General features: G+C 49.2%; 1 protein-coding gene and 1 non-coding gene across 12 annotated transcripts in view; both read left to right on the top strand.

Moving 5' to 3' along the window:
* The window catches only part of NAV2 (neuron navigator 2), a 496,240-nt gene that overhangs the window by 146,371 nt on the left and 331,010 nt on the right, over nt 1-18,859 (top strand). The gene's annotated exons all lie outside the window — the stretch shown is intronic.
* LOC128776324 (small nucleolar RNA SNORD45) lies at nt 6,621-6,692 on the top strand. Its single transcript, XR_008421400.1, has one exon. It is a non-coding gene; the product is annotated as a small nucleolar RNA SNORD45 (small nucleolar RNA).

The raw sequence follows: 18,859 nt of genomic DNA, 5'->3' as shown, positions 1-18,859 counted from the left end.
CCACGTGTTCAGATTCCAGGGCTGTAGGTCAGGCGAGGAAGCAAGCACGGCGTGGGGCTAGGAAGAGAGTTTTGGGGTCCTGAATCGGAGGCTTTCTGTCCTCTGCTCTGGCTAGCTGTATGATCTCGGGCAAGCTGTCCTGAGCCTCAGGTTTTTCAGCTGTAAAATAGAGCGGGTAGGTAATTCCTGGCCCTCGGAGGGTTTTAGAGGCATGAATGAGAGGATTTACATACGTGTGCTTTGCAGGCTGTATCGTGTGCAGTGGGAGAGTGGGACAGAGGGTATGCGTTCTTGTATCTGCTACGCAGTAATAGCTTACATTTATCGAGGGTGTGATACGTGCTACAGGTTCCTCTGAGTACTTCTCGTGGATCGTTTAATGTAATACGTACAATCGCCCTGGGAGTTAGTACTGTTATTATGTCTCTTTTACCGACGAGGAAACTGTGGCCGAGAGAAGTTAAATAATTTGCTGAAGGCCCAAAAGCTAATTAGCTGTGAGGGTCCAGTTCAGACTCTGGGGCCTGCAGGCCTCACCGCCAGTCTATACCACCTCTCTCCCATGCCCAAAGAATGAATTTAAAGCTTCCAGTTAGTGGGACCTCGTCTTGACAAACCCTGAAAATATGTCATCTCTCACCCTCACAGAAGCCTTGTGAGACAAAATTATCTCCTCCACCTTATGAGTGAGGAATCTGTACACGTTAGTTCCCTCCATTTATTGGGCACCTACTACTCCATCCAAGGCGGTGGGGACACAACCGTGATCAAGATGAGGGGGTTCTTGCCTTCATAGACCTTATATTTTAGTGCCAGGGAGACAGGCAGTGAAAGGCATGAAGAAAATCATTTCAAACCATGGTGAGGGTGACGAAAATAAAACCGAGTGAAGCGACAGAGGGAAGGGAGGCCAGGGAAGGCCTCTCTGAGGGGGGGACGTTGGAGCTGAGACCAGAAAGGTAGTGAGATGTGTGAGGAGGGGCTTTCTCAGGTGGAGGAACAGTGGGGGTCTGAGGAATAGAGAGGGGGCTGGAGCAGCTGGAGGAGGGGAGCCCGGGGAGTGAGAGGAAGCATGGATCGGGCCACGGGAGCAGGAGGCAGTGGCCACGGCAGAAAGTGAGGTGACTATCAAAGGAGGCAGTGAGGGCCAGGGACCTTCTCTCACTGACGCCAGTTTCTTGGCATTGTCGGCCATGTGTCCAGTGAGGGATGATGGGATGATGGCTGAGGAAAGGCCCAGGCCCGGGCAGGTGGGCAGCATCCTTGGTGGATGGGCTGTGGCTTGCAGCCTGTGGAACCCTCTTCCATTTTGCTGCAGGGCAAACGGACAGCGGGTCTGAGGGCTTAGGGGTTCCCTCCACAGCTACACAGGCTGGTCGTCATAGTCCCATGCATCCAGGAATTGGCGTGGCTGTGACTAAACAGCTGGCTGCCGAACTGGGAGTGAGACCTTCCCAGCGGGGCAGAGCAGTTTCTTTCTTTTTTTTTTTTTTAAGTTTGAGAGAGAGAGCATGGGGGAGGGACAGAGAGAGAGAGAGAGAGAGAGAGAGAGAGAGAGAATGAATCCCAAGCAGGCTCTGTGCTGTCAGCGCAGAGCCCCACATGGGGCTTGAACCCACAAACCATGATATCATGACCTGAGCCGCAATTGGACACTTGACTGACTGGGCCACTCAGGCACCCTGGCAGAACAGCTTTCTTCCGCCCACCTTCTCACACTCTCCTGCCCGGGAGAGTGTTGATCTTATTTAATAACCTCCTCTGGGGATTCTGCAGGAACCTGTCTATGGAGAATTGCAGGTGTATGTTCTAAAGAGCCTAATAAGATTTTTTCCCCCCTTGAGAGGAAGGAGATGCTTTGTGTGATAGGTCAGAATGAGATCCTGAACTTTGGACCGGAAGACACTCGAGACAGTCCTGCCCAGCACTCTCACTGATGACAAGAGACTAAGGCTCGGGTGGTACTTAACCCAGCGTTACAAAAAATAGTTGGTGAAAGGCTTTCTGGGAAAGAGAAAAAGCTGACTAAATACACTTTTCCTGGCTTAGTAAATGGAATTAATTGATCCTTCCACTGAACAGAGGCTAGCAGCAGATGAGAGTGGAGCTTCTGGTGTCCAGTGAGGGGCTGGTCCCCCATGCAGGACTCATGGGCGGGCGGTTCTTGGGCAAGTCCCTTAATGTCTGATTCTTCAGCTTCCTGGTCCGTAAAATAGAGACAATAATAGACAGTCACCTAAAGGGGTTTTTATGGAAACTGAATAAAATAACATAACCTATATCAAGGGCTCATCGCGCAGTGAGTGTTCAATAAAAGATTACTGCTATTACCATTTGGGGGTGCAGATCAGCAGTGATGGAGAGCATATGAAAATGCTCAGGAAGGGCAAGCCCACCTACAGATGACATTGCTGTGACCTTGAGCTGAGGCTGCCAAAACATCCCTCAGAGTGAATTTTTATCCATTCCCCCCAAAAAAGTTTATCTTTCCATTTGCCTCTATTTCCTGAAAGGCAACATCTAAGAGAAAAATATCCCCTAGTCTATCCCAGCATCTGAATTAGAGTTTTAGAACAGTTTGGTCTCTATTCCACAAGCCGCCCCAGCTCATCTGCCAGCGTGTGAGCCTAGACACTGTTGCTGTGACAGGCAGGTGGAAGAGAGGTACCTAGCCTCACCCAGCGGTTGTGGGATCCCATCTTTTGTCCCAACTCAACTCAACCCCAGGACAACACAGAAGATTTGTAGGATGACAGCTCATCTTCTCCTACAGGTACCATGTTATGATTTCAGGTGAAATCATCACTGGACAGTGATGTCTGTGATTAGTCATTTCCCTTCTGGCTTGGGGAGGAGACCGCAGGCATGTGGAAGGGACCAGAAGCCCCATGCGCACAGCCAGTGACTCACAGGCCCTGAGAACTGACCACTCATGGTGACTCGGCATTGACTCGACCCTCGGCATTGACTCTGCAGGGGCCTGGCTGGGCCTCACCACGTCCTGTTTCTTTCCCCTCTGCTGAATGCAGTCCCCATCTTCATGTTAGGAAACATCTTGTCGAAAACAAAATTAGAAGAACAAGAGAGAAGAATCAAGAGCCCTTTCCAAGAAGGAATTTAGCTGGGAGAACTGAATCCTTTAGCTGGGAGGACTGAATCCTGTCTAATACCCTGGGTTAAAAAGAACCAGCTATGAACTACAAATGCAGTTGACTTTGGCCCTGAGATCTGTAGGGAAAACCAGAAAAAGAAATAGTAACGAATCAGCAGCATAAGTGATATTTGCTTGTGAGCTCTTCTAGCCGTGTGCGTGAATAAGGAATTCTGTCCCAGGGTCCTATAGAGTTTGCTTTGTGCCCCAAAGTGTGGAGTTTGGAAAAATACCAGCCCTGGCAGTTCTTCTGCTTTGGGGAATAAAAGGAAACTCCCATGAGAATCCTGTTTCTTGGAAAACCGTTACTCACCTGAGCCCTGTGTTCAGACGGAGGTTCAGAGTGAGTCTGAAAGGGCTCGTGGGGAATCTGAGCACAGGGGCCGCTCAGTCTGTGCCCAGGCCCAGAGCCAAGGACGTCTATGTTGCCCAGGGAGAAGGCACTCGGGGGGACCTTGGGACTCTGGGGAGTCATTTACTCATTCATCTTCTTTTTACTGAGGACCTGCTGTGCACCAGGCACTGTGCTAGGCACGATATAACAAGAATAGCAAGGTTTCTGTCATCATGGAATTTACCTTCTCGTGGGGAGATACAGACAAAACACAAGTAGGCAAGTGCATTAATATGTTTACTTCAGAGAGTGGCGAGTGCTGTGCAGACGGGAAAGCAGGGTGACATGTTCACGAGCAACTGGGGGTGATGTTAGACCATGTTAGAGCTGAACGACCAGCCGTGGGAAGACCAGGGGAGCCTGCCTGATCCAGGTAGTGGAATCACCAACACAGAGGCTCTGAGTGGGGACAGCTGTGGCTCCTGCAATGTGTATAACAATGGCCAGTGTCACTGGAGCCTCGAGAATCAGTGGCTCCTTTTCAGATTGATACGTGGCGTGCTAAATCATCCCACTGCAGTGTCCACTTGGATAGCCATCTCCTGGAGGCAGGGTGGGAAGGAGGGTCTAGAACTCCTTTGGAGATGAGCAGGAATGATTGGTTAGAGGACTAATCCTTCCCTCCTCCTCACCTCCACAGTTAACCCACCATCAAGTCTGTGGGCTCACGCTCCCCGTTTTCTCTTAGGAAGTCCACTTCTCATCATGCCCACCACTTTCACCCTGATTCAAACCACCCAGCATCTCTCCCCAGGTCTACTGGAAAGGCCTCTGAAACTGGTTTCTCATGCATGGTCTTGCCTGTCCCTGGTCTACTCTCCACACTGTGGTCAGAATGATCTTTTAAAACCTCAGATCTAGGGGCATCAGGCTGGGTCAGTCCAGGAGCATGCGACTCTTGATCTCGGGGTTGTGAGTTCAGGCCCCGCATTGGGTATAGAGATTACTTGAAAGTAAAATCTTTAAAAATAAATAAATAAAACAGTAAAAAGACCCTTTCAGAGCTAATCATGCCCCATACACTTCACAGTACTTTTCCATGACTCCCCATTGCTGGGTCAGGATTCAGACCCAAGTCCCCACAATGACGTGCAAGGCTTTGTCTATACAGAGCCCTTATTTCTTCTCTAGCCTGTTTCCAGCCATTTGTGGCTCCACTTTCTGTTCTGGCTACGCAGGCTTTCTTCCAGTTCCTCCAATACGCTGTACTAGTTTTGGCCTCAGGGCCTTTGCACAAGACTCAATGGCTCCTAATCTCTTCTCCTTCCATGCACCCTGGCCTTAGCAACTTCTACTCAGGCTTCAGCATATCTGTTACTTCAGCAGGGATGTCTTCCTTGCTCTTCACCATGGTGATATTACACTGGGTCGTTGCTTCCATGTTCCCAGTAGTGCTTCATAATTGTTGTCCTAACTCTCAACACACGTATATTTGCTTGCAATGGCTCTTTCCTGCCTTAGTCCATAAGCTCCAGAAGGGTGGGAACCATGCCTGTCTTGTCCATTACTGTGTCCTCAGCACTTAGAAAGCGTCTGGTGCACAGTAGACACTCGATCTGTATTTGCTGAGGCAGGGAAGGAATGAGTGCTCGCAAAGACCTTGACTCTTAAATGTTCCACTTGAATGTGCTACTTGCTTTCAACAAAATGAAATAACAGGAGACTGTCTGTATTTTCTGTTCCTTTTCTCTACCCTATAGAGATGGTGATTGATATCTGGAGTTCAAGAATAAGCATAGTGAGCAGGAATTCTGGCAGATGAACAACCTGCTTAGGAAGTCTGTTCTTGCCTTCGACTATCAGAACAGGATTATTTTCTTTGGCCCCAAAAAGTCTAAGACTGTGTGTACTCAGGGAAACGGTATAGACCCACAGTGTGGAGCCAGGGCCAGGGGTGAGACTCAAATAATAATCAAGTGGAAGAGGGTTGTGTGAAGCCTGGTGGGGGACATTGCCTTTCTCAGCGGCCGAGGAATTGGAACATTCCCCCTTGTGTCAATGTGGAAGTGAATGAATTAAGTTCCGTTTTATGCCGTGCCTGGAAAAATACCAATGCTATACTCGCGTAGTTTCTGAAAGCAAACCCCAAATGCCACTCAGTCTCGGCTCTATGAGAGTCTGTTACAGAGGAAAAGAGTCAACATTCACTCACAGATTATGGGAAATACCACTGAAGTGGAAAAAGATTATGGCCGTGGATTTTTACTTTTTTGAGGTTATGTACCCCTTTGCAACTCTGACAGAAGCAATGGACCCTTGCTCCCCTTCATGTCCCTGACCCTCTGCAAAATATATGTCCATATAACAACATCCTCTCATCCATGGAGACCCCTGGAGGGCCATAACCTCAGGTTAGAAATTCCAGTTACTGGGTCTGGTTGGAAAGTGAGCAGAAATAAGCTAGTAAGAAATGACGTGGAAGGACAAGTTACACAATGTTTGGTCCAAAGAATAAAACAGAAGCACTGTGTAATTAGATAGTTCTTTGCAAGTTGGTTCGCACAGGGTGGCCATGTGCATCAGAGCAAAGTAAGGCAGACCTCTAGGGTCTGAGGGGAAGCTACTCCGAGTGTTTCCCTAGATTTAGCCAACCATGGTGATCCCTTGACCAAAATCCGCCATGAGGCCAGGATCTTAGTCTGTCACGTTCAGCACTGGTCCTCAGTGTCTCACTCCAGTGCTTGGCACTTAGTAGGGGCTCAATAGATACTTGTTGAGGGGCGCCTGGGTGGCTCAGTCGGTTAAGTGGCTGACTTCGGCTCAGGTCATGATCTCACGGTCCGTGAGTTCAAGCCCCGCGTCGGGCTCTGTGCTGACAGCTCAGAGCCTGGAGCCCGTTTCAGATTCTGTGTCTCCCTCTCTCTCTGACCCTCCCCTGCTCATGCTCTGTCTCTCTCTGTCTCAAAAATAAATAAACGTTAAAAAAAAATTAAAAAAAAATAGATACTTGTTGAATGAATGAATCCATGAGACTATCCTGGGTTGCCTCACTTCACTCTGGCTTCCTCTCCTTAATTTTGTTCTGGATTTATCAGATTTTAGTTTTTCTTTAGTTGTTCAAGAAATGTTTGTTGAGGTCGGTGATGTGGTGGCATGTGTTAGTCGAATTCAAAGTTGAAGTCAATTCTAAAATTACACTAAACTCTTGGGTGGGGAAAAAAAAAGCGGTATTTGTTAGAGCCTTCTGGTGGGCCATACTTGTTCTCTAAGCACAGAGTGACATGAGATTGAAGAGCCTCTGCTCTGGGAGTGCTTGGGAGTGACAAGAGCCTCAGTTTCTCCAAATGTAAAATGGGACATAAAATTATGCGGTTAAAACGCTTAGCACAACTCTTAGCACACACCTACATATTGTCTTAATGAATGCCTGCCATTTTTATGATTACCTAACTCCTCTGCTGCACAGTTTATTGGTTCCTTTTGGGTTCTCTTCCCTTACTGAGCTCACAGCTCTGAACCCCAGAAACTGTTGCTAACTATACAGTGGGTCAAGTGCAGCCTTTTAAAAGTCCCAGAATCAGGGGCGCCTGGGTGGCTCAGTCAGACAAGTGTTTGGCTTTGGCTCAGGTCTTGATCTCATGGTTCGTGACTTTGTGCCCCGCGTCAGGCTCTCTGGTGTCAGCACGGAGCCCTCTTCAGATCCTCTGTCTTCTCCTCTCTCTCTCTGCCCCACCCCTACTTACACTCTGTCTCTATCTCAAAATAAATAAATAAACTTTGAAAGAAAAATGTTGAAAAAAGTCCCAGAATCAATCATGGCTACATTTAAGGGCTGTGAACATTACTACTTTCCTCCCTTCCTATTTTTCCACATTTTAAAATTTCAATTAACAAGCACGCGTTACTTCATAATTTAAAAAGTACTGAATGAGAAAAAGGTAGTGTAATAAAAATGTGTTTATCCCATGTTGCTAAATTCAGAGGTAGAAAACAAGAACATTTTATCGTCTCTGGTCCGTAGAATCAATTCCAGGAAACCCGGGGGAACCCAACTTGTCCATTGTGTTGCCCACATAAAAATGCCCAAACACAGGTGCCAAGAAAGGAAGGCTGCATGCCGGAGTAGACAGGGATGTGCTGCTCTGTTCGGTGGTCGTGGGGTTAAGCGCAGGGACCCCTGGCTTCATCTCCCGGCTCTCCCCACTACCCGGCTCTGTGTGCAACTTTGGAAAAACGGCTCAACCATTTCAGCCTCACTTTCCTCATCAGTAAAGTGGGAGAGACAGATGGAGAGATTCTTGCTTATAGATTGTTGTGGGAATGAATATCAGATACTTCACGCAGCAGAGTAGCTGTTCCATACATTGTTTCCTTTCTGTTTTTCTAATAGCGTCAGTGACACCGTCATCCTTTACGTTACGTGTGTACATTTTGCATACGCGCGTATATATAAATGTGTACATACGTGTCTGCACTGTGATGTTGAATCATCGTCTCAGCCTGATCATGGCCACACTAGAACTCTTGATTTCTCGAACCTGCCCCGCCAGCTGCTCCTCCCTTAGCCTTTTGCACCGACACTCCCCTAGTTGTCCCACCTCAAAACCCGAGTTGTCCTTCGCTCCTCTCCCTCCCTCACATCCCGTATCCAGTGTGGCAACTCTGCTGATGTGCCTCAGAATCAGCCCCTTCTTTCCGCAGCCACTGCCCCCATCCCAGACACAGCCACCGTCCTCGTCCTCTCACTCCCGTGTGAGTATAAAATCTGCCTGCACCCAGTGCCAGACCCCACAGCTGCCTCCCCACGGGGAGCCAGAGTGAGCGCTGACCTGCGCCAGCCTTGGCTTGTGCCACTTCCTTGCTCAGAACTTCCTTGGCTTCCTGTGATGCTGGAAATAAAACCCAGATGGCTTACTGTCCCTCAGATCTCTATATTGGGGAACAAGCAAACCTCTTCGGTACGGGGCCAGGTAGTTAATATTTTATTTTTTTATTTTTAGTTTAAAAAAAATTTTTTTAATGTTTATTTTTGACAGAGAGAGACAGAGCATGAGCGGGGGAGGGGCAGAGAGAGAGGGAGACACAGAATCGGAAGCAGGCTCCAGGCTCTGAGCTGTCAGCACAGAGCCCGATGTGGGGCTCGAACTCACAAACTGTGAGATCATGACCTGAGCCGAAGTCGGACGCTCAACCCACTGAGCCACCCAGGTGCCCCAAGTTAATATTTTAGATTCTGTGGGTCCCATAGGAGTCTGTCACATCGCCATCATCTTCTTATCCTTCTTTGTCTTCATCATTGTCTCCCTTTTTTCTCCACCTTTGTTTCCTTCTTCTTCTAACCCTTTCAAAGCGTAGTCACTGTTCTTAGCTCATTGGCTGACAGAGTCAGTTTGCAGTAGTTTGCAGACTCTTGCGCTGCGGGCACTGGCCTCAACTTTTCTCTCCAGCTCATCTGCTCTCACCCTCTGCCTTGCTCTCTCTGCTCCAGTCTCAGTGGCGTTCTTGCTGTCCTTGAGCACACTGACCACATTCTGCTCAGGGCTTGTGCGCTCCTGTCCCCCTGCCCCTGGCACTGTTCCCCCAGGTGTGCTACAGGGCTCACTTCCTTTGTTTGAGTCTCTGCCGGCAGGTGCCTCCTTGGAGAAGCCTCTCTGGGCTGCCTGTCTGTAGGGCACGCCTTTCCACCCCCAGGCACATTCTGTCCCTCACCTGGCTCTACCTCTTGTGGTACTTACTATACATTTACTTGCCTATCAGTTCTGCTGCCCTTGTATGTAAATTCCTTGAGGGCAGGCTTTGTCTGTCTTGTTCAGCTGTGTGTCTCCCCAACACCCAGAAAAGAATGGGGGCGCTTGGTGGTCATTCAAGAACATCTGTTGCATGCATGAATAAGTGTAAGGACAATTCTGCTCTGCAGCTAGTTTTCAACCCCTGCAATACCACTCATCTGCAACAAGGCGGCCCTCTTTATAAATTTTCAGCCGTGTTGGTTGTGTCTATTAACAGCACCAAGCTGGGCTCTGAGTGACGGTGAGGACAGTGAGAACCCAATTCCACGTGCTGTCAGGGTCTGCAGGCTGAAGCCAAGTGTGGACATGGGGAGGAGCAGGAGGAGGAGGGAGAGCAAAGCAGGGTCTTGAAGTGAGGGGAACTGTCCAACTCTCAGGAAACTGATGTCATTAGAGCACCCCTGGATGATAAGTGCTCAGTGGAGCCAATGCCTGACATCTCTTGAGGAGGGAGAAAAGCATGTCTTAGAGCCAGAGGAGGAGCATTGAGATCAATTGTCCTTCCCAGGAACACACAGCCAAGACAGCCTGCAAACCACTTAGTGCGGACATTGAAGAGATGGTGCTTATTGGGCCCAGATGGGACACCGTGTAAAAATCTGGTATTTCTGGAGCCACTGAGTAGAGAACATGGCGTCTCCCAGCCCCAGGCACAAGTCTCCTAGAATCTCCTTCTAAGGAAGGGCTTTGGGATTTGCAAACTAGAGGGGTGCATCTGCAGCAGTCAGGTATACCCTTCTCCCACCCTGCACCCCCACCCTGCCTTGCTCCAGTCCAGAAACCTTAGGAGAAACGGGTTTGGATCTGTGTCCTTGCAGAAGAGAGCCTGGGCCCCTTCCTGAGGACATTGTAGGCGGCTACTCAGGAGATGCGCGGCATGGGGCGTCCCATGGAGGTCTCCAGGACGACTGGGTACTGTGCACTTTCGAGTTCTGGCTCAGGGTCAGACAGTGAGCCTTGGGTTGGACGGCGAGCCTGGCTGTAAACTTGAACGCTGGGCAGGGACCAGATAAGTCCTGGCCTAGAAACCAGGTCAGGGAGTGAAATCTGTTCCTTGGATGCCCCTTAGGATAGAAACCGGGAGGCATGGGACAAGGGAGCCTGTGTGGTGTCCAGATTGGGGATTTTAGGTCCAAGATCACATGTCTAGCTCTTGATTTTAGAAAATAAGACAGCTGTAGAACATGAGGGAAAATGCAGTAATAGTATAAATCAAACTGTCCCTCATAGCCCCACCCCAGGAGCCCAAGGCAGGAGATCAGATGGTCTGGGATCTGGTGATGGGTCTGCTGTGTGACCTTGGACTAGTCACTTGACCTTTCTGGGCTTCAGTGTTTTCACATATACAATGGTAATGATAAATCTTAATGTTCTCGTCTCATGAGCTGTTAGGCTCGAACAAGAGAATGAAGTCTTTGTAAAGTTAGAAAGGCTCTCGTCATGCATCACTTGCTCCCTAACCCAGTTGTATAAAGCAGTGTACCAAGAGGAACAATAAGCATCCAGTGAGCACGGACCGTGTGTCAGCTACCATGCCCGCTGTTCATATGCATGTTTCACGTGGGCCTCACCGTTGAGAGACAGGCACGGTTATCATTTCCACGAGCAGATGAGATCACAAGACACAAAAAAGTTAAACAACATGCCCCAGGTCACACAGCAAGCCGAGGTAGACCAGACTCTGAATTCAAGCAGTTTGTCTCCAGAGTAGGCACTGGGAGCTTGCATTGGGAGCTTGAGGGCCTGTAGCCAGATCTCCAGGCTCCCAACCCAGCCCCCGCCTTGGCTTCCTCAGGGAAGATAACCACAAGTCCGTCCAGTGAAAACAGACCCATCACTATCTCTTCCCTGCAGACTGGTTGATCACTGCCAACCGCAGAGAGGCTGCGGGGCCTTGACATGGCCTGATGTTTACCACCTCCGAGAGCCAAGGGTTCCAATGGGGCTGGTGGACCCCTGCCAATCCTGGGAAGGAGGAGGAGATGCCAGGGAGCAGGGGCTCCTCCGGGTTACTCAGAGTGGGCACATAGGGGGGATCTTCCCCATCCAGGATGGGCCTCCCTCACTGCACATTGGGTGGGCTTGGGGGAGAACATTTCCTAGAGAAAGCAGAGGCAGGGAGGCAATCTCTGAAGGACAGGCTGCCATTTTCCATGCCTTGACCAGGTAGAAGAGAAGGAAAGGCGGTCAGCGCCCCCTCCTCGTGCCCTCTTTTGGGACAGCGTGGCCAGGCCGGCTGCTGTTGGCTCGGCTTGCCCGAAGAAACTATTCCATTAAGTGGAGTGTGCTGAGTTTGACCAACGGAAAGTGGCAGATGAGGGCTCGTGGGGATTCCTCTCTGAGAATACTTCAGGAGCCTTTTCGGATGGACTGGGACAGATAAAGGACACGAAAACAGGTAGAAGAGGAAGTCTTGAAAGAGCCAAGGCCTTGGGCCTGGATAAGAGAAGATCGGACAAGCATGGGCCCTGTCAAATATCTGAAGGGCTGCCCTGAGGCAGTCTAGTTCAGACTGAGTTCGGTGGGGTGGGGGAAGGAATGGCAGGGAACAGTGCGAGGAAACATGCAGAAATCTCCACAGAAGGAAGAACTGCCCTGGGGGCAGTGAGCTGTCCATCACTGCAGGGGTTCGAGCAGAGGCAGGAGCCCCTGTTGGCAGGGGCCTTGCTGAGGTCAGGGTGTGCACACGGGTAGGAAGAGAACTCAGGGATCCTTAAGGCCTGCACAGCCCTCTATGACCCTGTGGCTGTGCGAACAAGTGGGGTGGGAATGGTGTCCCATATTCAATGCAGGCATGCCTTGTGCTGGCCTCAGGTCTCCCTCCCTGTTCTGTCTCGGTCCCTAGTGACCTGCGACCGCCAGCCCTCACTATTACTTTTTCTTCCTGGAATAACTCCCGGCCCTGCACCCTGCCCTTCTGTGCGCTGCTTGTTGCTGGGGGACGCTAGTAGACAACGGGCCAGATGACTCATTCTGGGGCTTTCTGAAGAGACAGCCTGAGTACAAAGCTCTTTCCTCTGGATCAGTGATTCTCCATCTTTCGCGGGCATCAGAATGAGCTGCAGGTCTTAGAAGACAACAACAACAACAACAACAGCAACGATGAAACACAGACTGCTGGGTCGCACTAGAGTTTCTCTTTCCGCAGGTCTATGGCGGGTGTGGTCTAAGACTTTGCATATGTAACAAATCCCTGGGTATTGCTGACGCCGTAAGTGCAGGGACCGCACTGTGCGAACCACTGCTCTAGAAGACCTACAAAGCCTATAACCATCGGTACAAGGCTATAGATTCAGACAAACCCACGTTGGACTTCCACCATGGAATTCTACCATTTATGAGCTGTGTGATGATAGGTAATTTACCTAACACCTTTGTGCTTCTATTACCTGTTCTGGATACTGGTGATGGTACTGCTTTCAGAGAGTTATTGCGAGGATGAAGATGGTGATGTCGATAAATAGCTTAGTGTCTGGGATGTGCTAAGTATGCAAATACTTGATAAATATTAGCAATTGTGTTATCAGAATAAGACAGTGGCTATTTCAGACACTCCGTGTCCACCTCTATAGGACAGTGGTATCGGAGCAAAGGCGCACATCCTCCTCCATCTGGGCACCCCCCCCCCCACCCCCGCTGATGTAGGACCAATCCCATTGTCATTCCTTACCATCTGCTCCATGCTGGAAGGATGGGGATTCATTATCAGTAAGGCCATCCTTCAAACCTTGGTTTTGTGTCGGGGGCCTGCCACATATTCCGAATGACTGACCTTCAGTGTGACTGCAGGAGCCCGCCTGATAGAAACCAGATTGTGTGTAGGACACAGGGGTGGGGTCATCTGAGTTCTCTGGTCATGTTTCTGTTGGAGCCCCAAGGCCCCCACGGTCCCATCGCTCATATCCTGTGGTCTTTGGACTGGTAGTTATAAGGATAGAAGTGCAGGCTTAAGTCTCCCGCCGCAGGGTCTCAAAATGGAGTGAGAAAAAAATCTAGGGGTGCCTTCAGATGGCCTCGGGCTGCTCTGAACGTTGCCGAAGAGGAGGGCCTGCTGGGAAAATATATGCCAGGTACAGCCTTGCGGGGTACCGATCCTGAAGTGTGTTCCTTGGAGCGGTAGCTTGAGAAGTGTTCCACCTGAAGGATTCTGCCGGCAAATACCTTTGGGCAGTGCTCCATTTCCAAATGGTTGGTTAGAGCTCTGGGCTGCTCACTAGCGTGTTTAAGCTTCCCAGAAGTCCTACAGTTAAGACACATAGGTGAGGTGGTTGAACAGACTGAAATGTTTCCCGTCAATTAGTTTTGGGAAACTAGTTCTAGGAACTTAGAGTTTTTCAGGGGCCTTCATATGTCATAGCTCCCCTGATTTTAAGTGGTCAGTACGATCATACCCATTTCCGTGAAGAAGAGGCTGAGATGTAGATATGTTTACAACTTGCCCCAGGTCACAGAGCTATTTAAAACACTGCCTACTGGGGCACCTGGGTGGCTCAGTCGGTTGAGCATCTGACTCTTGACTGAAGCTCAGGTCATGATCTCTGTCTGGTTCACGGGATCGTGCCCCAACTCAGGCTCTGCACGGAGCCTGCTTGGGATTCTCTCTCTCCGCCTTTCCCCTGCTCGCGTGCATCAAAATACAGAAATCTCTCTCTCCTCAAAATAAAGAAAATAACATTAGAAAAAATAATAAAATAGAATACTGCCTACCATTGCGCGATCTGAGGAAGAATTTGTGGATTCAGTGGAAGTTTATTTGTAGTGGCAGCAATCATTAAAGCCAAAGAAGGAGAAGCAAAAACCAAAACCAAAACCTCCACTAACTGGGAATAGCACCTATTATTTGTAAAAACCCTTTCAGCGAAGTATTTATTTTACTTTTGATCTTAGGCTTACATGATGATTATGATGTCACCACACAGAGAGGTGGAACAGCACAGGTTAAGAACATAGATTCTGTAGCTACACGGTGTTTGAATCCAAGCAGTGTCACTTACTAGCTCTGTGACCTTGGGCAAGTTATTTGACTTTCCTCTGCCTGGTTTCCCCTCTGGGCAATGTAATTTTCACACCTATATCGTATGGTTACTATGATGATTCAATGAGATAGTACATGCAGACCTCTCAGAATGGTACGTAGCACATAGAAGATTCACTCCTGAAATCTATTTTATTATTAGCTCTTGGTTGCTGCTATTAATTCTGTTGAAAATAAGAATACGACGCAAAGTCCACTTGTCTTGAGAACCCAGGAAGAGGGTATTTAGAAGGAGCCCGTAGGTCTAAGACTTAATGTGGCCTGCTCATTAAGCAGCTGTGCAACTCTGGACAGCTCATTTAACCTCTCTGTGCCTCAGTGAGTTCTTCGGAAAACGGGATCAGGCCAGCCATCTAGCTTCGATTACAGAATGGTTCTAAGAATAACCACCTGGGTAACTGACAAGAAAGTGCTTTGACAAACATGAAATTAGGTCATCGTGAGTTCTCGAGGTCCACATTTGACCCTAGCATGACCAGGCAGGAAGCTGTGGAAGGGGGCTGGCTGGGAAGAACCCCGCTACTCACTGTGCTCTAGGAGCTGAGAAATGCCCATGAGTGTGGAGGCCATGTGATCAATAGCAGTGGTAATTTCACTGGCCGCACAGAAGCCAAAAGTGAGTCATTAGCAGTGCTGAAAGTTTTCCTTTGCTAAACAATGGTGCCCTCATTCTGGGATTTCCCAGGTTGTCCTTGTTGACTTTGGAATAGAGGGTGATTGTGTATACGCACACTGTCTTGGTAGGTGCATCTCAGACATCTGTTTCCTCCTGTTTACCCTCATCTCATGCCCTGCGTACCAGACCCACGGTGCCAGCCCCCTCGGCATTCATCACCGGTAGCCTCTCTTGGGCTGGGGGAAGGAGGAGGCCCTCAGCGGGGTGTGTGTGTGTGTGTGTGTGTGTGTGTGTGTGTGTGTGTGTGTGTGTGAGAAGCAATCTCCTGTGAAATCAGGATGCCTAACAAAAGTGGAATCAATTTACCTGCCGCTGCTTTTGTTCCAAAGGAAAAGCCTCCAGAGCCCCCACTGGGGAATAATATTTAACCCACTTCGAGGGTATCTGTGTCCCTTTCATATCTCTATCATGAAAAGCAATGGCATTTCCTACAACATAAGTATTACTGGGGAGCCGCTGAGTTCCTCAACGGTGCCCAGGAAGTGTGGACCACAGCCCCTTGGGAAAGAAGACTGCCTCGTAAATTGCTGACCTTAATCCCTGGTGACCAGAACCGGCCCAGAATGAAAGGGCTGATCCCACAGGGAAAATAAAATAAACAAAACCACACCACCCTCTCCCCCACCAAACCACAACCACCGAAAACAAAACAAACCAACACAACCCAGTGAGAGTTTGAGGACAACTCCATTCCAGACCGTTCATCTGAATCACTCAGTCGCAAAACCAGAACAGAGGACAAAAATTAGAAACCATTTAACTTTCTTAAGTGCTTTGACAATAGCTATCCATATTTCTGTGGCAGGATTTTTTAATCTTTTTTTTTTTTTGCTTGCTTTAAACAGTTCTATTTCACCTTACATGAACCCCTAGCTCAATGGAACGGGCTGGATAAGCCTAAAATGTCTTTAGGCTACCTCCAGAAATGTCTGCAGTCCCCATGCCCGGACATCTCACTGGGGTCAGAGCAGGAGATGTGGCTGCTCAGAGGGTGGGAGAGAGGGAGGAGGGAGGGCTGGCAGTGTGGAGGCCCTTCAAAGGGGGGTCAGAGGTCACCCAGAGATTGCACAATTTCCACCCTTATCTGCCTCATTGAAGGAGTGGGAGGGGAGGGGGCTGGAGGAGGAGCCCCTGGGCCTGGGATGTTGAATAGAGCAAATAAATACCAGGGGCACCTGGCAACCCTGGGATCTGAGGGAAAACTGTGCCTGCTCTTCGGAAGTGTGCTCTAAGTTGCTTGGGACCAGTTTGGCTGCTTTGGAGAAGTCAAAAGCCTCTTACCCCAGAGCTTTAAAGTTAGTCTTTAATTATTTGTCCATTCTTCCTGAAAATTATTTTTTACCCTAAGCTCCTTCTATGTTTGGCAGTGTTTGGGAGGCCATAGAGAAAAATAAGACATAATCCTCGCTCTTCAAAAGCTCTTCTAGCAATATTTAAAAGGAAATGTCCAGTATCCAGGTTCCTAGCAAGCAAGTGAATCTTTAGTGTGGCAAGGTCACCGCGGATTTCGGATTTCTTCCTGAGAGCCTTCCCGAGATGCCATCGTGTCCTGTGTCCAGCCTCCCACAATTCAGTTGGATTTCTTTTTAGTGCACTTCACACGGCACAGCGGAAGGCGTTCTATAGAGGTGACCTGGATTTTCCTGGACAATTATGGGGGGGGGGGACTGGATGATCTTTAAGTCCCCTATAGTCCTGACCTTCTGAATGTATTAATTCTGTTTGGTGTAGTGCCAGTGACAAGCCAAACCCTATTCTGAGTGTTCAAAGGCGAGTGAGTTAGAGTACCTGTTCCTAAGCAATTTGTGAGCCGGTTGTGATAATACTCCCATCAGTACTAACACTTGCAACAGCTAATGAGATGTGCCCACCCCCAACTGCAGAAGGAGACAGACTGTTACAAAGGCTGTTGAGAAGATGGAAACAAAGAGCTGGGGACCACAGAAGAGAGGAGAGAGAGTTCTCCAAGGGGAGGGATCTAAGAGAAGTTCACCAACTGAGTTAACTTTGCTTTGGGTCCTCCCAGATCTACATGATATCATTTGGCAGAGAATGGAAGGAAAAGCACTTCCATGCAGAGGGAACAGCCCGAGCAAAGGTGTGGAGATGTGGCTATACCCGGCCTCCTCCAGGAGAGTGAGCAGCGTGTTGGAGGGGCCATGGGAGACACTGTACCACTCAGACACTGATCCCCATCCCTGGAAGGAAGAAAGTGAATTGTGGGGGGACCCAGAAAGCCACACATTAAACACTGTTCAGGGAACAAACCGAAGGCAGTGGCATTTAGCATGTGCACTGGGAGATGCCTTTACATAATTCTTTATCTCAAGAAAAAAGTAAAGGGAGGAGGGAGGGAGAGAAATCCTTTGCTAGCCCAGCCCAGCCCAGCCCTTTCGAGGAGGGCCGTATTCATTCATTTGTGGGCTTGTCAGTGTGACATTGTATCTGCCTCCTGAAAGCCATACATCTTACTTTCAAACCCTCCAATCGCTGTGGACCCCCTGCAGACCCCAGTGTTCCCAGTGACCTTTTGGCAGGGGGCTCACTCCCCTCCAAAGCTGGTGGAGGGGAGATGGCATCTTCTGTGCTCGCCCTCCTTGTCCCAGCTTTCTTCCCCGAGAAGGATTAGTGCTTTGCTTAGATTTGACTCTCAGTTTCTAAAAAGACTGCCTGCTGTGTACTTCCCCAAATCTTTTATTTTCACTTTTATACATCTTCCTCCATATCCGAGATCTCCAGGCCCTCCCAGAAAGGGAAGGGGACTTAGAATAAGCCTTAAGGCCACTTGCAGAGACGTCTGCTCACAGACCGTCTTCATTTTCCCAGGGACGGCATTTCTGAGATTTCCTTTGTTGTACATAGTACGGCAATAGCGTGCACGCTACAGAGATAGGGGGCAGGCAGGCCGTCTCAAGTGATGTTCCTGTTTGGCAGTGTCTGAAGTGACTGGACGGAGCCAGTCACTTACCCTCTCGGAGCCTTTATCTGCAAAATGGGGAAGATGGCTTTTCTGAGCATTGCTGTCATGAGTAAGCGGAAATTGTCCTCTGCCACACTTATGAAACACCTGCTACTATGGCTAGGATTTTCACTGGACAGATGATGCTGAACTCTTCTGTGCTAATTTACTATTCGCTCCTGGTTATTTGGGGAAAAAATAACAGACTCCCTATGTTAAGCTTTTAGCTTATTCCCTACCTCAGGGGGTGGCACGCTGCTTGTGGTCTTTCCTTTGCCATCACCATGCCACGTAAGAGCTGACATCTGTCCACAGTCAGCCTCGTGCGTGGGTGGAAAGGCATCAGCCCACATTCGGGGCAGCCTAGAGAGCTCGTTTTGTCTGATGTTCCCCGGGCTGGCCCCTGCAGTGTCTGAACATTTCCCCGTTAGTCACTGCTCTGGCTGAAAGAGTGGAAGATCCCCTGTTAAACTGGAGTGCGTTATCTGGGAAACACATTAAGCCATTAACAGCTGGACACAAATTAGTTTATCAGACAGGGGCTGGCCTTGCAGAGTGTAGGAGGGAAAAGGAACTTTATAGTTCTTATAGGTGAGGGAAAGGAGGACTGCGAATGAGCAGGTCTTTGGGACGCCAGGCCTCAAACCGGGCTTTCTGGCCCAAATCTCTTCCCCTCTTCTTCCTGTCTTGAGGAACAAGATAGACACTCCAGCTTTCGTTCTGGAGATAGTTATCACGTGCCTCCCCCAGCTGGGGAGGTGCTAAGAATTCAGAGAAGTAGAAGAGTAGGGAAGACGGACGTGCAAGTAAGCAAATGCTGAGCCATATGGGGCACATCTCTTGGATGCTGAGGATGGAAAGGTCTGGAACAGGACACTGTCAGCAAAGGGCAGATCCAGCCTCTGGGGAGGGGAG

This window comes from Panthera pardus, unplaced genomic scaffold (assembly GCF_024362965.1).
Source record: "Panthera pardus isolate Hobbes unplaced genomic scaffold, ASM2436296v1 HiC_scaffold_12, whole genome shotgun sequence".
Classification (NCBI taxonomy): Eukaryota; Metazoa; Chordata; class Mammalia; order Carnivora; family Felidae; genus Panthera; species Panthera pardus.
Note: the sequence above shows the minus strand (reverse complement) of the source record. Positions and strands in the feature narration are given on the sequence as shown.